This window comes from Heterocephalus glaber, unplaced genomic scaffold, assembly GCF_053883595.1.
Source record: "Heterocephalus glaber isolate CG9 unplaced genomic scaffold, H.glaber_assembly_v1.0 deba00001538, whole genome shotgun sequence".
Classification (NCBI taxonomy): Eukaryota; Metazoa; Chordata; class Mammalia; order Rodentia; family Bathyergidae; genus Heterocephalus; species Heterocephalus glaber.
In genome coordinates this window covers 39,084,444-39,110,078 of record NW_028258333.1, presented here as the reverse complement: position 1 = coordinate 39,110,078, position 25,635 = coordinate 39,084,444, and the positions used below count along the sequence as shown (strand labels likewise).

Genomic DNA, 25,635 nt, shown 5'->3' with positions numbered 1-25,635 from the left:
GCCACCAGGAGGTCATCAACATACTAAAGAATAGTCGCCTGGGGAAACATTTTTCTTACCTCCTGCAGATCTTTGCTGAGAACTTCCCCAAACAGAGTGGGGGAGTTTTTGAATCCCTGTGGCAGCCAGGTCCATGTCAGCTGTCCAGTTGTTCTGGTGTCTGGGTCAGTCCATTCGAAGGCAAAGAGGGGCTGGCTCACAGGTGCTAGAGGCAGACTGAAAAATGCATCTTTAACGTCTAATACTGAGTACCACACATGACCGGGAAGGATGAGACTCAACAGAGTATAGGGGTTTGGCACTGTTGGGTGAACGGTCTCCACCCGGCTGTTTATTTTTCATAAATCCTGTACTGGTCTGAAGTCTGAGGTGTCAGGCTTTTTCATGGGAAGCAGTGGTGTGTTTCAGGCTGTCTAGTAAGGGATCAAGATGCCGGCTTTTTGGAGTCAGTGGATGTGTTTGGAGATCCCTACCTTGGCCTCGTGAATCTTTTTTTTTTTTTTATCTACTAGAAGAACCCCGTCTTTTTTTTTTTTTTCTTGGTCTCCTTTTTTTTCTTTCTTTTCAACTTTTTATAATCCCTTTTGTAATGGCCCTTTTCTTTGTAATATGTACATTGATCTTTTTCTAACAAGGGCCATACTTTATTTTTATCCTTTTTTTAAATTTTCTCTGTATTTTTTTTTGGATAAAACCTCCATCTGTCAAGGCTGCAATGTTCGCCCTTCCTATCTTTTTAGCCATTTTATCCTCAAAAGGATCCCTATTGTTAAACACCTTCATTGTCACACTCATCAACTTTTCTCTATTTTCTCTCTCAAATCTTTTTATCTGCTGCAGTTTCTTTCTAATATCTGGGGCCAACTGAGTAACAAAAGCCAAATTTAATTGCCTGCCAATTTGCAGGGGCATCTGGGTCAATTGGAGTATACGCACGGTATGTTTCCACAGACGCTCCAGAAAGGCAGAAGGGGATTCCTCAGGTCCTTGAAGGACCTTGCTTACCTTGCTCAAGTTGGTAGCCTTTTGAGTGGCTCCCCTCAGGCTAGCTAGGAGATGCTGACAGTAGTTTTGGAGAGCTTCTCTCCCGCCTGAGGAATTAGCTCGCCACAGGGGACGGGTGGACGGAAGTTGCGCCTCAAGATGGACCCGCTGTTGCTCATCGAGGGGGCCCTCTGTTCCCCCTAACACTGACTTTATGGCTTCCCCTCGGATCTTTTCTCTTTCCTCGGAGGTAAAAAGAGCTTGCAGAAGTTGTTGACAGTCATCCCAGGTTGGGTCATGTGTATGAAAAACAGATTCTAGGAGGGAGATCTAAACCTGGGGTTTTTTTGAAAAAGGGGGATTTTGGTGTTTTCAATTATACAGATCACTGGTAGAGAAAAGGATATAGACATAATGACACTGTTCTACTTCCCTAAGAGGCAGAAGAGGACCTGAACTAGTCTCTTCAGTGAGAGCTCCACTGGGACCATAAGGGGCCCCTGTTCGAATGTGGGAGGGGGAGGTCTTATAACAAGATCTAAGGGGTCAGGATCTTGTGAGAGCACTGGCTTGGGAGCTCAGGTTTTGGCCTCTTGGGGTTCCCTTGGGGCCATAACCAGAATGCGAGAGTTTGTTCGCAGGGAACAATGCTGTAATCATGCCGGAGGCTCTTGACAAGCCCGAACCCAGATATTTATATATGGAAACTGATCAGGATGGCTAGGGTGCCCAGTGACCCTTTTCCATATCGCCCTGCAGAGACCTGGGTCAAAAGAGCCCTCAGCTGGCCATCCAACTCCAAAGGCTGGCCATTCCAATTGACACAGGGAGTGAAGTTTTCCGCGAGACAATTTAACCCCATATTCGTTCTCCTGTTCGGGGGGAAAAAGCCAATTTAAAATTAGTGAGAAAACAATCCAATGGGGTATTTCTGGAGCAGGATCCTCCCATCTCCGCCCTGATGGTTTGGAAAGAATTACAAAATTAAACACCCAATGGACAGGACATTAACATATTAATGACAAGACAAACAGGCGCCACAACAAAAGCAAAATTAAACCTTTCCTTGTTCCTCGTCAGGAACCTTGGGGTCAGGGGAGGCTTACCGGCCTGTCAGCCACCTCACTCCTGACAACAAATGGTTGCAACCGGCCAAAACTTACCTCCGGAGGTTTTCTGAGGTCTGTGCCTGAATCTCCTGCTGGATCCTGCCACAGATTCTCGGCTGAACCGGGGTTCCTTACCCAGGCATCTCGCTGGGGCCTCCAAAATATAAGACCGAGGGCCTTACCAAATGCTCCAAGGAGCTGACTATAGTGAAGCACACCCAGGAATCCCAGTGGTGCCTTCAGAATGTAAGACTGAGAGCCTTACCAAACACTCTGAGGAGCTAACTAGTGAAGCACACCCAGGAATCCCAGCAGTGCCTTCAGAATGTAAGACCAAGAGCCTTACCAAATGCTCCAAGGAGCTGACTATAGTGAAGAACACCCAGGAAGGAGCACACCGGACAAGTTGGGAAACAGACCGTTATTAGTCTGGCCAGACGGCACTCCCAAAACAAAATAGCTTAGAGAGGCAACTGGCTCAGAATCCGAGGCTGTTTTTATAGGGGGTTGAGGGGGAAGTTAACATATTAAAGAAAGGGGGACAAAGGCTAGTGGTCGACTGTCACATATTGATGGTTAGCAGACATCTGCAACTTGTTCTAACAATTGTGGTGCCTGGAATATCAGTTCCAGATAAACAAAGAGTTGAGTAGTTTACTCTGGGACTCTAGGTCTGTTACAGATCCCTATCTAGCGTCTCTAGACTACCTGGGACTCTAGGTCTGTTACAGATCCCTATCTAGTGTCCCTAAACTAACAAGCATCTCCATCCATTAACTCACATTTTAATCACAATGGAGCTGGAGAAAAAGGAACAAAGGTTATGCAGTCCCACATCTCTCTCTCTCTCTCTCTCTCTCTCTCTCTCTCTCTCTCTCTCTCTCTCTCTCTCTCTCTCTCTCTCTCTCCCCTAACAAATGTCCCTTATCTTTACCAAGGCTCTGATGTCTTAGGGCACATGAGAGCTGTACTATGAGTAGCTTTTAAGAATCTTCTTCCCTACTCTGATGCTTGTTTACCTTGAAAGAAGTTGCTCAATTCTCAAACTGTTTCCAACTCCTTGTGGATTTGAGTTAGATCAAGAAGAGCCAGGAGGTAATGGACTAGTAAAAGTAATGGATCAGAGCAAGCTATCACATGAAGGCCAGGCCTTCTAATGATCCCCTCACATTTCCAAAGACCAAGAGAGTTTGTAAATTATCCATGACTCACATCACTTCCTTTGCCAGGCTTCCTGGTGTGTGAGACTGAGTGACCCTAGAGACTCCTGCTGGAAAGATGGTTGGGTGAATGTTTGGGGAAATAAGGGAACCTACACCCTTCAGAGAATTTGAAATTCTGCATACAGCCCATATGTAGATTCAAATGGTATGCTCTGTCATGGTTTAAACTACTATAACTACAGACTGAAGAGACTATTCTCAATGAGTAAACTAGAGCTTCCTGGGGTAGAGCTTAGTTGTGTCTGAGTTTGTCTCACACTTATTGTTCTTATGTTTCTTGATAGGGTTAATAGGGGCAAGATTGCTTCGGCAAATATACTTCATTATGGAACCTTTATCCCATGGGCAATTCACCTCATGTAGAGGGCTCTGTCACACAAATCAGAATCTTTTATTAGACTTCATTAGTGGAGAGGCAAAGACAGGGCTTAGCAAACTCTCAGAATGAAAGAATAGAGGATAAGAGCAATTATTTATAAGCTATATATTTCTGAGGTTTTGCTTTTTTTGCTTTCTCTTAAAAATATGTCCAAATTTTCTGATTGCCTGCAGTTGGATCTTCACCTTCAAAAACAGTTCATCTCTGTGTGTGGTCACATGGGCTCAGTGGAAGATCTGGTTGGGGCAACTTGCTCCAGACATCCCGGTGGGAGGGAAGGGTTTAAAGACCAGAAGGCTCCTACTGGTGTGCTTCCCACAAAAGCTGCAAGACAAAACACAACAAAACACCTGAGCACAAAACACAACAAAACACTCTTGACATCTACTCAGTTTACATGCAGGATTCTCCTCACCTACAGATCTGGCTTGTCCTTCTCCAGGGACCCTTGGGCTGAAGCAAGCACTGCTCCTTTCCTCCCTACCCTCTCCTTCCATCTCAGCAATTACCTGATTCAAAATAATTCCATTAAAAAGCAATTTTCAAAGAAGTATGCTAGAATGATGATGTTTCTTTAAGCCTTTCGGACAGTCCTTTATAAATGAGCAAACTTGCTTTTCCTTCAAAATCTGATGTAATAAATTTTATGTAAGAATTAGGCTAGCTGAAATACTATGGTATTATGTGCAAAAAGCCTCTGTAAAGACTAGAAATGACCTGTAAAGAGCTTGAAAAAGTACTTTTTCACTTGAATGTTTATTTCCACATCTGTACCTTCCCTCCCATGACAGAGAGAATAGTGTTTTCCTCCCAGAAAATGTCCATATCCAAATCCCTGACACTTATGAATATGTTACTTTACAAAAGGTACTTTGCAGATGTATTTAAGAGTCTTTGGGATGGAATAATTCTTCTGGATTAGCTAAGTGGTCCCTTTGTAATCACACGAGGGAGGCAAGAGGTCAAAGTCAAAAAATTGAGAAGTGACCATGAAACCAAAGGAAAAATGATGCATTTTCTAGAAGAAAAATAGGGCTATGAGCTAAGAAATGCAGACAGCCTCTAGAGGCTACAAAGAACAGGGAAACAGATTTTCTCCAGAAGCCTTCAAAACAAATGCAGCTCTGTTTACACCTTGATTTTAGACTTCTGACCTCCAGAATTTTGAAGAAATCAGTCTGTATTGTTTTACACCGTTAATTTTGTGGTATGTTACAGCAACAAACAGGAACTAATATACCTCCCCTTGCTCTTTCTTAAGGTGCAAACACCAGCAAACTCTGTTAGGCCTCCCTGCTACTTGTTTCCCTTTCTGAACAGCAATGAGAGGCATCAGAAAGGCACTATAGATTGGGAGGAAGAGGTAAGTAAGGTATCACTGCCTATCCACTTGCTCTAGAAAGTGCCTCCAGCAGTGGTACAAACAAGGGTTCTTGAAACACCACTGTCTCCCTCTTCCCTTCTAGTTTGATATGAGTGGCTTCATCTTCTAATTGCTAGTGTAGGTCTTCCAAAGCATTTATTATGAATTTTGCACGCTAAGCCCTTCTATTAAAATAACTGACTTGGGTTACATGTTCTTGGCTAAGTCCTTTTAAGGACCAGTCACATTTTTAACTTGGCTCACCTGTATTTTTATACTGATGTTGCTTGTTCTGGGGGTCAAGATGATATTACATATAAGATCCTCTCCCACACCTTTAACTCTCAGCAGAGTGACATCAATGGCTTCCCAGGGGACTGACAGCTTTGCCCTTTCTGTTCCCTGCTTCTGTCAGTGTAATGAGTTTCATAACTCCTCACAGCAGTGGCTAAGATGCAACTTCATTAACTTCTGCAAATTAGTTTAATTCTGGTGTGAATCAGTCAGACTTTGTGATCTAGTAACACAGAAAAATAAGAGTGACAATGATAGGTAAAGAATTTCTTTTTCAATCAGTGTACATATCATTGGCAAATCAAAACACTTTGTGGTTTGTGAACTGAACGATCATTCTCATCAGTTTTACTTAACTTTCTGCAGTTGAGGTAACAAGGCAAGGCTTTACTTTGGACATTGCTAAAGGAGAGCATCATTTGGAACAATGCAATAGATTGCCAGCTCTTGAGTTTTATGTATTTAATAAGGCCTGGGGATTAGATGTCTTTGGAATCATAGAACTGGTCTCTATAAATAAAGCCTCTAACTCCTACCCTGATGTATTAATTTTCTAGGAATGCCTATAATAAAGTACCATGAGTGGGTGACTAAATTTATTCTCTCATCTTTCTGGAACCTAAAAGTTCAAAATAAAGGTGTCTCCAGGACTGGTTCTTTCTGAGGCTATGAGGGAGAATTCATCCTATGCCTCACCCCCATCTTTTCGTGATTTGCCAGCAAGTAAAAATGTTCCCTGACTTGTACAAGCATCACTCCAATTTCTGTGTTCCTCAGTCTTCCCATGAAACTCTTCCTGTGTAACTGTTTCTGAATTTCTCTTTTATAAGGACAAGCATATTGATAAAAACTCACCTTAATTACTGCATTTTAATTTGATTGACTCTATAAAGACCCAATCTCCAAATAAGGTCACATTGTCAGCATATGAATTGGGATAGGGCAGAGGAGAGACACAATTCAATACATAACACCTATTCTCCAAAGTAGGCTATTGACAATCACATTGGTAGTTCTAGTAGACTTAGTTTGCATGCCATGAGCTTTCATTTTTAATACAAAACTCATTTGACCCAATGGACTAGTTGGTTTATTTTAATGTTTCTTTCGGTGGGAATAGGAAGAACAACTTTGGGAAACTTTTCTTATTAATCCTGAAGATTCAGAGACATGTGAAGGCTACTTCTCTAGATTCCTTTAATTATAATTTAGAAATTAAGAATCACAGTGAACTGGTAACATCTGGTTGTGTGTTCCTTTTTTGTGAAACTGGAATGAGTTAAGATATTTTCAGACTATAAGCTTGGAGTAAGAAAAGATAATATCATTTAAGCACAGGAAAACATCCAATATCACATGATTAATGCAGTAGAACCACTCAGCGCCATGTTCCTCTGCTTTCCCCCAAATCCAAATTTGAATAGCAAATTAATCTATTCAGTTCTTAAATAATGTATATTTCTACTTTTTCTTCTTTCTCTCAAAACTTTCTATGGGAAAGGTAAAGAATTTAACAACAATACACTTGGAGAATCAATGATAAGCAAGGCCCCTGATGGCTTAAGACCTGGGGCAATGTTTTGCATTCTACATGATTCCATGGAATAGATATTAACATGTGGAACACATTCCTTTTCTCATTTACCTAAAAGTAAAATAAAAATCCAAATGCACTTAAAGAACACCTTCTTGGATAACCTCAACTCACTGAAAGTCATGTTTCTCATGCTCAGAAGCTAAAAGAGATCAACTATACAAAAAGAAAAAGCAACCTGCAACTGTTGGCTATATTCCTTGAAGAAATTATGTATCATTTTCTTTAACCTTTACAATTCATATTTTTCTGAAAATGTATGTGCATTTTTCATAAAGTTAATGTATCGAGGGAAGCACATGGCACTTGGATAAATGAGTTGTGGTTAAACTAGTTCATGTCAATTTTCTGGAGTTGTAAGATATTTTACAAGAAGGAAAAAACACTATAGAATAGTGTACAGGTACCAGGAAATAATTCCTCCACAGGTACACTTTTCACTGGCTACTGGAATACCAATTGGCCAGTTGTGTGACTCAGGCACAAAGGCCTCCTCACCCAGCTTTATTAAATGAGCGACATGATCTTCCTCCACAGCTGCATCTCACAGGCTCTTTTCTAATCACCAGTCACTGATATTGTCATCTACAGTCACTCCTGCACATCCTGTTCCACCAATCCTAAACATCTTTAGAGCACATCTTCTCTTTCTTCTATGCCTTGGTCATCATAACTTGACACATTTATCATGTGAGAATAGTGTGAGCATTTTTCATAGAAAGCCCTTTTTGTTAAGACCAAGAATTGCAGAGTGATTTCATCAGCAAAAATCAGAGAAACAAATACTCCTTTTGAAAAGCTTCAATCTTTAGTGAACTACACATTAAAAATTAGCTGGTTATAACCTTCAAATACAAAATATGTTTATACCATTTCACAATGGCCTCTTGATGAAAGTCTATTCTTTGTGGTGTCTTTGTTGCATATTTAGTCACTCCAAAGGATCAAATGTATCAAAAAGTTTGGCAAGAAATCTTTCCTTCCTTTTCCAATTTCCCACAGATTTTATAAACGTTGGCCCTTGAACACACAAAATTGTATGAGCCTATTACTGCAAACTTATTCTGCCTGAAGATTAATAGACAGCAGCAACTTTATATTCCAGTCATAGCCTAAAATTGAAGTTCTTGAGATTTGGAACCAAGCTGAAAATTCTAAGGCGGAACAGTGGATATTTCAGTTCCGTAAGTCTGGGAGCAAACTGGCCTCAATGCCTGTCATCTCCAGCTCCACAGGCACCAAATGCAGGTAAGAGCAGGTAATTTCAGTTGCTTCCTTTATTCTCTCATTCCCCCAGCCCTTCCTATCCACCTCATAACCGTACTGAGTATAGAAGCACATTTTCATTTTTCAGAACCCTATCATACACGAATTTTTAAACTAAAAATTGTAATTTAATATAAAGATTTTTTGACTTTTTTTGTACCGGGGATCGAACTTGGGTCCTTGTGCTGGTGCAGCAGGCAGTGAAACCACTGAGCTAAATCCCCAGCCCTAATATAAAGATTTTTTACCATTGAAAACCAACAGTTATTGGCATATGTGATAATGATAATAGTAGAATAAGGCTTAAGAAAAGGCACCAGTCAAATTACTGAGTCCCAGCTTCTCCACCATTTCTATTAAGTAGAGACCTATGAAACTGCCTTTTACATAACTAGGTCAAAAAAACAGTTTAACACTTACAATTTCTTATGGTTCAATTTAATTGAAATCTCACCTACCTAAAAAAAATAAGAATAATAATAGTTGCTTTGAGTCATTTAACAGGGTAAAGGATTTTATTTGCATAATTAACTATAACCAAAATAGCAAGTAATAAATATAGCAAGAGAGTGCTTTTCTAATCGTAATGTGCATAGGAATTACCTGGGGATCTTATTAAAACACAAATGCTGATTCGGTGGTTTTCCTGGGGGGCCCAAGTTCTGCATTTTTTACAGGCACCCAGGTGTACCTGACACAGCTGAAATCATACTTCAAGTAGCAAGGTTATAGGAAGTGCACTTCTCTAAGGATAAGAATCATCTGGGGCATTTGTTAAAAATACCATTTCCCAGGCCTCTCCTATGGAGACTTTCATTTAGTGAGTCTGGGATTGGGCCCAGATAGTTTTTAGCAAGTACCTATAGGTTAGTCTCATTATGAGGAGAATATAAGCAGCACTACTGTAAGTAAGAGAGGTTGAAAATAACTTCCTTATAAATGAGGAGGAAGAAAAGGTTATTTTCAGCAGAGAGGTCAGAGGAAGTTTTGAAGAGGAGACCATTCAACAAGCCTTAAAAGATAAGTAGGAACTGACTCTAGATAGATGTGGAGGAAAGCACTCCAGACGAAAACTAGGATGAGTTAAAACTCAACACAAGGATGTAGTGGCTCAGTAGGAACCCACTCAAACTGTTCTAATTATCTGGAGCACAGGATTCACCAAGAGGAAGGTCTCAATTACCAAGAAAGACATTTGGACTTTATTTTGAAAAACATTGAAAGATGTTGAGCATTTCTGAGAAATAACATGAGCAGAACTGGGCTTTTAGCACCTTGGCTGTTTATAGATTGAAGCTGGGCCTGGAATCAGTGCATGCAGATCTGGAAATAGAGCCCATGACTGAGAATCAAGAGCTTACCTCTTCCTGCGATAGACTCAGGAGTGAGTCTTTCTTGGTTTCACTCTATCAAGAGAGGAATGTCCACTTAGACATCTAGATGCTCATGGAGGAGTGAATTTCTAAAATATTTGTTTTGTATTAGTCATTTCAAAGAAAACTGTCTGGGAACAGCTATACTGAGCCCCACAACAATGGAATGGTGGGACAGTCCTTTGCAAATGACAAGTAGAATTCATTCTCATCATCCACATAGACTTCAAGAAACTCAGATGGTGTCCTAAGGATTCTTTGTAGCTCATTCAACCCCATTTTCTCTAAGAAGCTCCATCTGTCCTTGAAATGGCACTTACAATGCCCAGACCCCAACCTCCAAAGTGATCAGCAGCTAAACAAGCCTGCCTTCTGAGAGTCAGTCTTCCAACTCAAGGACACCCTCTCTTTTATTTAACACAAGTATTATTAATGCAGCAAAAAAAGAAATCCAGTGGAAGAAAGGAAGAAGGAAGGAAGGAAAGAAGAAAGGTAGGAAGGAAGCAAGGAAGGAAGGAAGGAAGGAAATGATACTTATCTTTCACCCCAAGCTTATTAGAGTGTTAAGCTCTATTATGAAATGTCTTCAAACTCTAACCTTCACACTGTCTCTCCTGAAACCCTTCTGGCCCTCCTAGCACTCCTGCTACAATAACTCCTTTCTACAGAATTATTTCTACCTGAGGGCCTCTGGAGCTACTTAAAGCTCCCACCAGGAATCTGTTACTCTGCACACTGGGGCCTGCCACTCCCCAGTGCATCTGCTGCCTAAGGGGTCACACATCTCAGAATCAGTGCTGTTCTGGTTACAATGAGTTTTTATTCTCCCCAGTTCATGATATTAGCTATTCAGCTACAGCAGACTTCTCATATACTAGAGTCATCTCTTAGACATTTAAACTTTTTCTGTTTCAATAGTGAATGGGATTCAAGAACTTTCTGAAAGGAGCTAGATTGGCTCAGGAGGTAAACTGACTAGGATTCATGAGTACTGTGCAAGATCACTCAAGATAAAAACAAAGGAAAACCCCTATTTCATATTCAGAAACCCAAAATTACAAACTAGGTAGGAAAGGTCAATGAGAACAGAACAAGCACACATGAGCAAAGTAATTGGAGGATAAACAAAGGAACAATGACTTCTAAATCAGCTGTATTCAAGATGTCATCCACAAAACTCAAATACTCATAAACTAATTTTTCAAAACATTACAATTCATGTATACTTAGACATTTTTGCCTCAGAAATAGCAGGCACAGTAGCCTCTCAAATCCACACACTTCACTGTGTACAGTATTTCTGTCACAAGCAGACAAGCATAACTAGTCCTGAAATAGCCCTTTCTGTTAAAGCTTTTTATTCTCTTTAATACAAGTAAACACAGCCCACTGCTGTCAAGGATGCTTAAGGCCCTTTCAGCATTAATGCTGACTTATTGCAGGCCACTTAGCCCTATTTTTTGGTTCATGCCTCTATAAAAGAGAGACAAGACCAAGTTGTACCTTAGATAATAACAGCTGCAGTTTATCGGGTACCTGCTCTGCTCCAGGCCCTTTGCGTACACCATACTGCTTATACTTTGTCCTGGTTTAGAGCTAAAATGTCCCCTCAAAGTCTTGAGCGTTTGGAAGGTGACTGGATCATGAGGGTACTATACTCATTGTTGGGTTCACCCACTGATGAGTTCAGTAGCTGTGCTGTTAGGAGGTGGGGCCTGGTTGGAGGTGGATCACTGGGGACGTGACCTGGAAGGGTGTATTCTTGTTCCCTGGTCCTCCCTTCTCTCTTTGCTTCCTGGCTTCCATGGGTTAAAAAGCTTTTTCTCCACAATGTTCCTTTGCCATCCTATTCCTCCCTTGGAGCCAGGCAACTCTAGACTGAAAATGTGAACCAAAATAAGCCTCTCCTCCTTTAAATTGTGTTGGGTCTTGTGCTCAGTGATGGGAAAAAGGACTAAAAAATCCTTTTACCAAGCTGCTAGCATAGCTCTGTCATTCGACCCATTTTATAGATGAAAAAACTAAAACCATGAGACTAAATCACTGTCTTGGAGATACAGTATAAATGGCAAAACAAAGATTTAAATCCATATTGATATTGTACCAAAGCCTGAGTTGCCATGTTTCCCCATGTGACAGGGATAGATCTATTTCTGAACAGTTATTCACATTAACAGGTAAAAGATTCTATGGTTTCGGAGAACAGAAACCTACTTTTGTACTACAGTTCTCATCAGATATCTTTAACCCTGCCTTTGAGACTCATTCTTCTGAACTGCACTGTAATAAACCTCAATGCCATTTCTCAGCTTCACAAGGCTTATTAACTGTCCTTCTGTTGCCCCCATTGATATTTTTCAGCTGTTAGTACAGTTTGGTTTAGTAGACAGAATGTGGGAATTGACCACTTCCTTAATTACACCTGGATATGAAAAGAAAGAGCATTCACCCAGAGGGCATAATGTAGAATCTGAGAAGGATATTAACATCCCCAAAGAAGACCCAAAAAAAGCCACATTAAGAACTACCATCACAAAGCCACTTTTATGATTTTTCAGCCCTTCTAATTTATTCCACTAAGAAAATAAATATATAGCTTTCTCTATTAATCACTTGTAGAAACGTTTTATATCACCCCTTTTCACAGGCATAATTTGCTGATTTGGGAAAATATTAATATGTTTTATTCTTGCTCAATATATATATATATATGCTCCTTTAGCTACATCAGTAGGAGGTTAATCTGCAGTAACCCATCTTTAAATAAATTAACTAACATTATAAAGTCCTCTGTGTCTAGAGATAGATTGCTAACTGGAGCATTTGAGGAGGCTGGCCTCAGGGCTGGAAAGCAAGCTGGATCCCATTTGCTTAACTACATGTTTGGGTTAACCAAAAGCAGCCAATCAGAGCCACACTGTATTTATGTGAACTCCTTTGCATCTATAAAATAGATTCCTGAGAACCAAAACAAAAAATTTGCTTAACCAAGTTTGCTGCTCTCTTGAGCTCCCTATTCTTGATGTTGGTTCATAAAAACTGTTTTTGGTCAGACTAGCGGTCATTCAGGGGAAAACCAGTCATTAAAAAACCTCATGATGACCAAAGAGTGTGCATAGGAAAGAGATACTTTTGCATCAAGACTAGGGTCAAAAGTGCGATGCTGGAGTCTTATTGCTCTCCACGCCATCTTTACCTGGCCTCAGGAGTTGCACCAGTAAACTAGTATTGCAATCCTCGCTAGGTTAGGAATAGAGAAAGGGAAAATACATAGCCCAAGTCTGTAATTTCTACTTAAAGTAGAATAAGATTGGGGATATAGAAAGGAATATAAGCAGAATAGAATATGCATGTGTCCTTTGTCTTGTCTTTTCTTTCTTTTCTTTTTATAGCTTTCTTGATTGCAGAAGAATATCCTTCCTTTCTTCTTTTCCTTTTTTCCTTCATTCTATATCCACTATGTGCCCAAAATATTTCTAACATTTGATATGGTAAGGGATGGAGGAGAAAATACAGCCTTGGAATTAAGCTCTGGGAAACAAAATTAGCGGCCCACAGATGATTCATGTAGGGAATTTTGACTTCAGTATCCAGGTCTACTGAGAAATGTGGGTTTGAATCCCACCCAGCAGCCACAGGTCAAGGGGAAGCTGTCTTTTTCTTCCATCCCTCCTACCTCATTCCTAACCTAATTGAGACTGTGCTCTCCCTTAGAGACACTAACTTCTTAGATGTGAACTCTCAAAACTTTTATGATTCATCCATGATGTAATCATTAGTTCCTCACATTTCCCTTGTTTTTCATGACAACTTCGATGTGGGATAATAAGCACAAAACTGGAGATACTCGGGTGACCAAATGGGGAAACACAGGGGGTGAATGTCGGAAAGCCTGCTGAGCAGCAGCAGCTGGGAGCCTGCCCCATGTGGAAGGAATATGGCACTGTGCTCCCCAGGAGGCAGACACTGCTTACTACCCAAAGGCAGGGCAGACAATTTGGCTTTTGTTCCTATTGGCTTATTCATTGTTCTGATGCATCTGAAAGCATTTTTTAGTCAAGAAGCCCTGATGATTGAGAATAAACTTGACTTGCAATCACAAAAAGTTTCCCGATGTGTTTGTTCAGCTGCGATTGAACAAAAGAGCATTGTCTCCCTTAAGAAAGAGAGCAGTACCTTTATACATTACAGTTAGGAAGACAAGACATGAAGAGATATTAAACTTCCCATCAGTGTGTGGTCCCTTAGACCTCACATCCATGATCCTGGCCCCTTGTATCAATAGTGGAAGCAGTAGCTGTTGCATGTGTCAATATATCCAGAACTGAAAAAAACAGCAGTATTGTTGCTTTCTCTTCATTTCCACTGATACCTTCTCATCTCGTATCTGGATGGTTACACTAGCTGTTCATACTTGTTGTTGCTTGGCCTGGATGGGGATTAAACCCAGGGCCTTGCACATGTAAGTGCTCGACCAGTGGGCTATAGCCCCAGGCCATGCTGGTTACTTCTTACCCCAGGATAAGCAACAGTTGACAAATTAGCCTTAAATACTATTTCCATCATACTATCTCCTTGCTCAAGAACATAAATTCCTATTTCTTGAAGCAAATCTAATTCACTACTTGAGCCCCCTTAATCTCTTCCATGGTCATTCTCCTACTACCCTGTGCATGAAGAGTGACCTTCATTAAATCCTTTCTGCATAAACTCCACTTGGCTTTAAAATCTCACCACCGAACAACTTCATCCCCACTGAAGAACACTTCCTCTTGACTCTCACATGGCTTATGGTCTGTCACGGATAGGTAGGTTACTGTTTAATTATTGTGCCAGAGATAATAAATTTTTTTTTGGTTTCTATCATTTCTGCTTTTTGAGTCATAGAATCTGGCTTTTGTAGATAAGCACACGACTCCCAGCTAGGGACAACATTAGGGACTTAGATGTTGCTTTTGCTAAAAGCACCAACTAAAAGCAGGGTAAAAGTCTGGCATCTCTGCCTCATTTTGTATCTGTCTCCCTCACCACCCTAAACTTTGGGTCAGATTTCCTATTTCAAAATAAAAAAAATAAAATGGCTGGGAATGTATCTCAGTAAGAAAGACCTGGGTTCCATCCCTGGTAGCACTAAATAAATAAATAAATAAATTTGACCTAATTGATTTATAAAACACTTAGCCCAATAACAGCCAAATTCATATTCAATTTTAATACTTATGAAGTCTTCAACAAGATAGATCACTTATATTTTGGCTATAAAACAGATCCTAATAAATTTAAAAGATTGACATTATATAGAATATATAGTCTCACCACAACAGAATTAAATGAGAAATAAATAAAAATAAGATATCTGGAAAAATTCCCAAGTATTTACAAGTTAAATAATACAGTTATAAATAATCCATGAATACATCAAAAGAGAAATTTGAAATTTTATTGAACTGAAAAAAATATACAATATAACAAAATTTGTACAACACAGCTATTACGGTCCTTAAAGAAAAATATATAAGTGCATATATTAAAAAAAAGAAAGTCTAAAATTTATTGCCTAATTTATCATCCAAAAAGCTAGAAAAAGAAGAGCAAATTAAACTCAAATTAAGTCAAAGGAAGTAAATAAAAGAAGTAGAAATAAATTCATCACAAATAAGCAAACAATAAAGGAAATCAATAAAACCAAAGCCTGGCTCATTGAAAATGTCAATAAATTTTAACAGTTTCTTGCCAGACTTATTAAAAAAAATTTTTAAAGGGGACAGGGAACACAAATCACTACTATCGGGAATATGAGCAACAACATGACTCCCAATTCTACAGTACTAAAGAACACATAAGGGAACTTCAGAGCAATGTTCTGAAAATGAAGTCAATAACCTGGATGAAATGAGCAAATTCTTCAAAAGATAGAAACTACCAAACTGAAAGGTAAGGCATGATGAGACGCCAAATCACCTCGCTGCAGACAGGCAGGTCTGCCCACACCCTACCGAGGTCCCCAGTCTCGAGGAACGCACGCCGAATCAGCCCACTGCAGACAGGCAGGGCTGTGCACACCCTACCGAGGTCCTGAGTCACACGGAAGACATCGAACCACCCCGCTGCAGACAGGCAGCCACCTGATTCCACACTACAAAGATGCAGAGGACACCAGACCACCAGACAGAGGTACTGAGTCCCATTGTTCCCGGCCCAGAGGTAAAGGCTTCTGAGCCATTGTCCCACTGCTCCTGATCCAGAGGAAGGGGCTTCCCGGTCACCATCCATCCCACTGCTCCCAACCCAGAGGAAGGGCTTTTGGGCCACCTTCTGTCCCACTGCTCCTGGCCCAGAGGAAGGGGCTGCCAGGCCTCCATCCCTCCCACCACTCCCAGCCCAGAGGGAGGGGCTTCTGAGTCACCATTCCACTGCTCCTAGTCCAGAGGAAGGGGTTACCCGGCCACCATCCCTCTGGCTGCTCCCAGCCCACAGGAAAGGGCTTCTGGGTGACCACCCCTACCGCTGCTCCCAGCCCCTGTCCCACCTAACCCAGCTCACAGGAGGTAATCTGTGCAGGTGCTAACAGTCCCCCGCCCCAGTCAAAATGAAAAAACACATAAATAAGTCTCAAAACCAGACTTCCAGATCACCTACAGCAACCCCAAAGGGAAATGAGATGGAACACTCTGATACTCAACCACCTGGACCCACTGAACTGGCAACAAAAGGGGATCTGGAAAAACTGAAATCAGAAATAATTTCTCAGGTAACAGGAGAAATTGTGCCCCTAGTGCAAGACATGATTAATAAATCTAGAGAGGAGCTCAGGAACATGATGGAATCCCAACATAAGAAACAAATGGAATCCATAAAACAGATGCAAATAGATTTCCAGGACATGAAAAACTCCATTGAAAGTCTACACAGCAGAATGAGCCAATGTGAGGACAGAATTTCACATATAGAAGGTAAGATTGCAATTAGTGACCAGGAAAAGAAAAATTGCTTCAAAATTATAAGGGAACATGAGAAATCAATGCAGCAGCTGCTAGATGATGCAAAGAAGAATAACATAAGACTGATTGGGCTCAATGAAGAAACAGGAGAGAGTGCAGATGACATAAAAAATCTCTTCACAGAAATAATGGCAGAAAACTTCCCAAGCAGGGGAAAAGAGCTTGACATACAGCTAAGTGAGGCATATAGGACTCCAAATAGCCTTGATCAAAAAAGAAATCTACACATAGGCATAGAATTGTTAAGATTCCAGAAACACAACAGAAGAACAAAGTTCTCCAAGCAGTCAGAGAAAAGAAACAAATCACATACAAAGGAAAGCCCATCAGAATCACAGCAGACTTCTCAACACAAACCATCAAGGCAAGAAGAGCTTAGAGTGACATATCCCAAGCCCTAAAAGAAAACAGCCTCCAACCCAGATTGATGTACCCTGCAAAACTATCTTTCAAAATGGATGGAGAAATAAGATACTTTCATGACAAAGAGCACCTTAGGAACTTTGTGAATACCAAACCAGCACTCCAAAGAATTTTACACAATTTCCTAGGAACAGATATTGAGGATCACAACCCCAGGAAGCAAAGCAGAATGAACCCATCTGGCATGACAAGAAATTAAATGGAAAGGGGGAGAACCCAACAAAAAGAAAAAGTCATGGCAATGACAAGTCAATACATTTCAGTTATAAGCATCAATGTTAATGGTCTCAATTCACCAATCAAAAGAAATAGACTGGCAGAATGGGTCAAGAAGCAAAATCCAACAATATGCTGCACACAAGAAACACACTTAATTCAAAAGGAAACTCATAGACTGAAAGTTAAAGGGTGGAAAACAATACTCCATGCAACAGGAACCTGAAAAAAAGCAGGAGTAGCTATCCTCTATGCAGATGAAGTAGATTTCAAACCAACACTGATTAAGAGAGACAAAGAAGGACACTACATCCTTGTAAAGGGAACAATCCAACAGGAAGAGATGACAATCATAAATATCTATGCACCAAATACTCGTGCACCCAACTATATAAAACAAATACTAACAGACATGAAAAGTCATATATGCACTAATACAATTGTAGTGGGGGACCTCAACACCCCACTGTCACAAATAGATAGATCAACTAAACAAAAAATAAGTAATGAAATACTAGAACTCAATCGAACTCTTGAACAAATGAACTTAACAGATGTTTACAGAGTCTTCCACCCCACAAAATCAGAATACACATTCTTCTCAGCTGCACATGGGTCATTCTCAAAAATAGACCACATACTCACACATAGAATATGTTTAAGTAAGTGCAAAGGAATTGAAGTTATCCCCTCTATATTATCAGATCATAATGCAATGAAATTGGAGATCCATAGCAAAAGAAACTCAAAAAATTTCATAAACATGTGGAAATTGAACAACACACATCTGAATAACCAATGAGTCACAGAGGAAATTAAAGAAGAAATCAGACAGTTCCTTCAATTAAATGACAATGACAATACAACATATCAGAATCTATGGGACACAATGAAAGCAGTCTTATGAGGGAAATTCATAGCAGTGAATATGCATATTAGGAAAACAGAATGAGCCCAATTAAACAACCTGATGCTGAACCTGAAGCTTCTAGAAAAAGAAGAGCAGGACAATCCCAAAACTCATACAAGGGAGGAAATTATAAAGATCAGAGGAGAAATCAATGCAATGGAGACTAAGAGAACAATACAAAAAATCAATGAAGCCAAGAGTTGGTTCTTTGAAAGAATCAACAAAATTGACAAACCCTTAGCCAACCTTATCAGAAAAAGGAAAGAAAAGGCCCAAATCCATGCAATTAGGAATGAAAAGGGTGAAACTACAACAGACCCAGCAGAAATCCAGAGGATCATCAATACCTACTTCCAGAACCTATACTCCAATAAGATGGACAACACTGAAGAAATGGACAGCTTCCTAGATACATATGAATTACCAAAGTTGAACGAACAAGACCTAAAAATTCTGAACAACGCAATATCAACCAATCAAATTGAAAATGTAATTAAAAACTTAGCAACTAAGAAAATCCCCGGCCCTGATGGCTTCACTGCTGAAGTCTACAAGACATTTAGAGAGGAACTGCTGCCACTACTGTTTAAACTCTTCAAGGAAATTGAAAGGGAAGCAATACTCCCAAATTCATTCCTGGAAGCAAGCATCACCTTGATCACCAAAGCAGAGAAGGACCCAACCGAAAAGGAGAACTATAGGCCAATCTCAGTAATGAACACAGATGCAAAAATCCTTAATAAGATACTGGCAAACAGAATGCAGAAGATCATCAAGAAGATCATACACCCTGATCAAGTGGGATTCATCCCAGGGATGCAGGGATGGTTCAATATACGAAAATCAATAAATGTAATACACTACAGCAATAGAGCCAAGGACAAAAATCATATGATTTTCTCCATAGATGCAGAAAAAGCTTTTGACAAAATCCAACATGCGTTTATGATAAAAAACCCTACAAAAAATTGGAATAGATGGTCTCTACCTCAAACTGATAAAAGCCATCTATGAAAAACCAACAGCCAATATCATACTAAATGGTCAAAAACTGAAATCCTTCACACTAAAATCAGGAACAAGATAAGGATGTCCACTGTCACCACTCTTGTTCAATATAGTTCTGGAAATATTAGCCACGGCAATTAGACAAGAGAAAGAAATAAAAAGAATAAAGATAGGAAATGAAGAAGTCAAATTGTCATTATTTGCAGATGACATGATACTCTATATAGAAGACCCCAAGAACTCCACAAAAGTCTTCTAGACTGAATAACCAAATTCAGTCAAGTAGCTGGTTACAAGGTCAACACACAAAAATCAATAGCTTTCCTCTACACCAATGGCAGACTCACTGAGAGAGAAATAGGGCAAATAATTCCTTTCACAATAGCATCCAAAAAACTGAAATACCTAGGAATCATCCTAATGAAAGAAATCAAAGACCTCTTCTCTGAAAACTATGGCACTCTGAAAAGAGAGATTGAAGGTGATATCAGAAAATGGACAGGCATCCCCTGCTCCTGGGTAGGAAGGATTAATATAGTGAAAATGGACATACTTCCAAAACTGCTATATAGATTCACTGCAATTCCAATTGAGATCCCAGCAGCATACTTCATACACCTTGAGAAAATAATCCAAAAATTCATTTGGAGCAAGAAGAGACCCAGAATAGCAAAAGCAATTCTAGGTAACAGAGACATGGCACGGGGTATCACAATCCCCAACCTGCAACTCTACTACAATGCTACTGTGATGAAAACAGTATGGTACTGGCAAAGAAACAGACTTAAGGACCAGTGGAACAGATTAGAAGATGCAGAAACAATGCCAGACACACTCAGCCATCTCATCTTCGATAAAGGAGCCAAACACCCTCACTGGAGGAAAGATAGCCTCTTTAATAAATGATGCTGGATAAATTGGGTTTCAATTTGCCAAAGATTAAAACTAGACCTATATCTCTCACCATGCACTAAACTAAAATCAAAATGGATTAAAAATCTAAATATTAAAATAGAAACTCTGAACCAGCTGGAACAGAGGTTAGATAGGACCCTTGAAGACATTGGTGTAGGAAAAGATTTTATGAACAAAACCTCAGTTGCCCATGGACTAGCACAAACAATCAACAAATGGGATCTCTTCTTATTATAAAGCTTCTGCACAGCAAAAGAAACCACCAGCAGTGTGAAGAGACAACCCACAATGTGGGAAAAAATCTTCACCTGCACTTCCTCAGACAAAGGTCTACTATCTCGAATCTACAAAGAACTTAAAAAGATCAGACCTCCCAAATTTAAAGACCCAATCCAAACATGGGCATCTGAAATGAACAGACATTTCTCAGACAAAGAAGTAGAAATAGCAAATAAATACATGAAAAAATGTTCAACATCACTGGTCATTCAAGAGATGCAAATGAAAACAACGCTGAGATTCCACTTCACTCCAGAAAGAATGGCTGCTATCATGAAATCAACCAATAACAAATGCTGGCAGGGCTGTGGGGAAAGAGGAACCCTGTTCCACTGCTGGTGGGAGTGTAGACTGGTGCAACCACTGTAGAAATCAGTATGGAGATACCTCAAAGAACTAGGACTGGAAGTCCCATTTGACCTCCCTATTGCACTGCTGGGGATCTTCCCCAAAGAATTAAAAGAATCATACCACAGTGATATATGTGCACCCATGTTCATAGCAGTGCAGTTTGTAATAGCTAAAACTTGGAAACAGCCCAAATGCCCATCAACTGGAAACTGGATAAAGAAAATGTGGTTTTTTAATAAAATGGAGTACTACTCAGCCATAAAAAATGAGAAATTAGTGACATTTATAGCTACGTGGATACACATTGAGGCAGTACTCTTAAGTGAAATAAATAGGACACACATGTCTAAATACCAAATAGTTTCTCTGGTGTGAGAAACTGAAAGTGTAAATAAGGACTAAATGTATAATAGGTAATGTGAAATAGGAAGAAAAGGGGCAAAGGGGAAGGAAGTGGGAGGGCTAGGGGAAAGGATAGAAGGGAATGGGATTAATATGAGAAAATGGAAAAATAGGAACAAAATCTTTGTAAATAGGGAGGACTGGAGGGGTTGAAGGGAGGGCTGGCCAAGGGTGAAAAATAAGAACCAAGAGAGATTATGTAAAGGTGCAAATTTCCAATGATGAATGTCATTATATTGTATACCTAAAATGTACCTATTATTAGAATGAATAATCGATAATGTAAAATAGGAATAAAAGGTCCAAAGGGGTAGGGATAGTGGGAGGGGCAGGGGCAAGGAAAGAAGGGAAAGGAAAAAATGATGAGAAATGGAAAAAATGGAAATAAAGTCTTCGTAAATAAGGAAGGGTGGAGGGCGTGAAGGGAGGGCTAGGAATGGGGAAAAAAATAAGAACCAAGATTCATTATGTAAAGGTACAAGTTCCCAATGAGAAATGTAATTGTGTTGTATACCTACAATGTACCAATAAAAGAATTTAATACAAAAAAAAAGAAAGGTAATTACGCATGATGGTGGCAGAGTGAGACACTCCAGCAGAGTCTCCACAGGAAATATCAATTTGAACAGCTGTTCCAGCACAAAACTAACTTCACAAGAGCAACCAGGGGACCAGGTGACAGATCACAGTACCTGGGTCAGTACAATAATAAGAAAAGATGTGTTGAAGAAGACAAGAAGCTGTTATTTGTATCACTCATCCCTCAGCTCCAAGCAGCTCAGATGGAGAAAGATGCCTCCTGCTTAGGGAAGAAGGGATAAATTAAGTCCAGATCTTAGATTTGAAATCCAGTGCCAGGCCCACCAGAGTAAAACCCAGCACTACACACAGCCTCATGGTCTCTACCACCAGGTTAACTCCCACAGACAGAGTGCTGAACCACCACAGACTGGTGGCCAAGAGATTGCATCTACCATCACTATCCCAACCTCAGACACCAAAGAACAGAGATGATTAGAAAAGTAAGTACTGGACTTAAACCTGGAACTCACCATCAAGCCACTGAAACCTAAAACCTGGATTGAAGCCTCCGGCCCTGCTCAAGTGACAACCAGAGCTCCAAAGTCCCCATAAGACAGACTTGTGTGTCGTTGACTACAGCAGTCCTGATCTACAAGTCCTCTGTAGCAGCAGGCAGGCTATGGAATGCCCATGGTCATTGCAGCACTGTTCACAATAGCCAAGAAATGGAAACAACCCAAGTGTCCAACAACCAATGAATGGATAAAGAAAATTAGGACATATAAACAACAGCATACTACTCCATCATAAAAAGGGTGAAATCAGGACTGAGAATATTGCTCAGTGGTATAGTGCTTGCCTAGCCTGTGCAAGATACTGGTTTCAATTCCCAGTACCACCAAAAAGAGAAAAAGATGAAATCTCTTTGCAACAACATGGACAGAATTGAAAGTCATTTGTATTAAGTAAAATAAGTCAGGCTCAGGAACAAAGGTTAAATATTACATGATTTCACTTATATGTGGAATATAAAAATGGTCTGGAAAAGATAAGACTAGAATATTTGTTATCAGAGGCTGGAAAAAATAGGGGGTGAGGGGGATTGAGAAAGGTTGGTCATCAGGCATTAAATAATAGGTAGGAGAAATAAATTCTAGTGTGCTCTTGGACAGTGGGTGACTAGATTGATTGATATAGATAGATAGATAGATAGATAGATAGATAGATAGATAGATAGATAGACTATATTTTTCGAAGAACTACAATAGATTTTTAATATTTTTATGAAAAAGAAATGATAAATGTTGGAGAAGACAGATATGTTTATCCTAGTTTGAACATTATACTATAGATACAAGTAATGAAACATCACATGGTACCCCATAAATATGTCCCTGCTCTATGCGTCAATTAACAAAAATCTTCTAAGTGTTTTAAAAAGAAAGAGAAGTAAATTACCAAAACAGACACAAGAAGAAAAAATGACATGGGAATAGCCCTGATCTATATTTTTTAGTTAAATTTATAATAAAAATTCAATGGAGAAAGATATTCATTCCAATAAATGATAGCAAAACAACTTATTTAAAATGCAACACAGTAATAAAGCTATCAGATTTTATAGAAAAATACAAAAGAACATATTTTGACACTGACTTGAGCCACGATTTCTTAGATCAGACAAGGCATGAATCAGAATGTAAAAATAATTCTCAATATTAACAAGACAACCTAATTTTCAATAGACAAATATTCTATAAATATTTCATTAAAAATATAACATATGCACAATAACCACATAAAATGCTGCTTAACACTTTTAATTATCATGGTGTGTAAGTACCATGGATATCACTATAGAGTTACTAGAATAGCCAGTTAAAGGTTGATAAGTAGTGCTGGTAAGACTGTAGAGCAGCTGAACTTCTCATATTATTACTGATGCATCTGTAAAGTATTACATACACTTTCAAAGATACTTCAGCAATCTCTTAGGTTCATCACATACAGAATAGCACAGGCTGTATAATTTGTAATGAAAAAATATATATTTCTTATAGTTCTGGAGGCTGGGAAGTCCAAGATCAAACCACAAGCATCTGGTGTTTGGTAAGGGCCTTCTTGCTGTATCCTCACATAGTTGGAGGTAGGAGAGGAAAAGGAGAAAAATGTTTTGTTTTCCTAAGAGAGAGCAGGAGAGACTAATCCCACTCCTACAAGCCCTTTTTACAGTGGCCTTAATCCATTTCTAAGAACACTTGACGCTTGCACTGGGGCCCACATCCTACCACTGTTGTTTTGGTAATTAATTTTACTACATGTGAATGCTGGGTGACAAGTTGAGATTATAGTACCATATGAGCAGCAATATATAAATGAATCATGTATTTAGAATTTGGAATTCTACACAGCAAAAGAAAAGAATGAATTACTGATATACACACACTAAAAGAAGTGAACCTGAAAAGTGTACATTGAGTAAAACAAACAAGATACAAAGAAGAATGGCACAGGGTACATAGTAGTTGGCCCCAGTACAAAACAGAGTAGGAGTAATCTGCTCCCGTTTGCAGCTTAGGCACTTCATTCATGGTACCCAAGTCTCAGGCTACACGTACTTGCTATATAATTCTATCTGTATGAAATTCAAAAGATAAAAAACTGATCCATAGTGACAGAAAACAGATCAGTGACTGCCATAGGCCAAGAGTAGGTAATTTTTTTACAAAGGACTTGAAGGAACTTTCAGGGATGATGGAAATCTTCAGTATCTTGATTGAAGTGGTGGATAAATGGGTATATTTCTCAAAACTCGTTAAACTGTATACTTAAGACAATGCATTTTATTTTAAGTAAATTATACCCTCAATAATGCTCACTGTGTTTTTAAATAGAAAAAGAAAAAGCCATTGCTCATACCCACTTCCTCTCTTCTGCCTTGCCATGAGCTGGAATGTGAACAAGGTAGGGAGGGATAAGCCAACTTCAACCATGACAAGGAAGAGAAACCTGAATCCCAGGAGCCCAGCTGTCCCTGCATGCTAGATAATTCATCCCTGAAGAGAAAAAGGTCCCTATCATGTTTGTGTCACTGCATTTTTTCAGTCACTACATAAAAGTTCTTAGGCTGTGTCCCAAATAACACAATTACAAATAAGTAATTTTACCAATTCCTTTCATCTGTATTTACTTTATCTACTAAAAATAGACCATAAATTCTTCATAAGGCAGGCCTGCAGAAAAATGAGCCTTATTCCCCAAACCATTCAGGAGACTCAAATTCATTAGTTGTAGCCCTACCCCACACTTCTCTCCATCACCCAGAATAGTTCATCTTAGGGAGCCCTGTGATGGGAGCCAATGTACTCTAGCTGGCTAATTAGTACTTTCTCTGTAAAAAGAACACCCCCAAATTAAGCAGACATCATGAAGTCATTTCATGGTTTCTTGCAAAAAGAAAAAGGGGAAAAGAAAAGTTAGTTCAAGAACTAACCATATGGTCAAGAACATGATGAAATCTCAAAAAAATGTCTTTATTTATATTGAAAAGGTAATAGAGTCCACAGGACACCAAAATAACCAATCTAGCTGAAAGGCCAAAAAAAAAAAAAGTAATTGTGTTTAGTTTATCAAAATACTACTGCAGTGGCCCTCTTGGCACAGTTGTCCACGTGTCAGTCTCAAAATGCTACCGCAACCCCTCAATACGTACACATTGATTAGGGTTTTCAACTTTTAATGTATTTTGCTGCAGTACACAAACAATATGTTCCTATGACATTTTCCCACTAACCTACTAGGATCTAAATTCACTTATACTTTGAGGATTTAAAAAAATAAGGATGATAGAAGTTTGTCCAAGTAGCTAGATGGTAGCAGTAATTTCAGTGACACATATGCCTCTGAAAAAGTATAATGAAATGAAAGAAGTAGGGGTGTCCAGTTAGGATCAAAAACAGATGAATAGCTCTTTTTTTTCACTGAGCACCTACTGTGAGAGGGCTTCATCCAAAATTCTTAATA

At 39.4% G+C, this 25,635-nt stretch overlaps 1 long non-coding RNA gene across 1 annotated transcript in view; it reads right to left on the bottom strand.

Moving 5' to 3' along the window:
• Positions 1-458: 458 nt before the first annotated feature.
• Positions 459-25,635, bottom strand: part of LOC110350066 (uncharacterized) — a 153,295-nt gene continuing 128,118 nt past the window's right edge. The window contains exons 6-7 of the long non-coding RNA XR_002396368.2: positions 5,323-5,575; positions 459-4,019 (exon numbers count right to left, since the gene is read on the bottom strand). This is a non-coding gene — a long non-coding RNA (uncharacterized LOC110350066). The remainder of the gene's footprint in view (positions 4,020-5,322; positions 5,576-25,635) is intronic.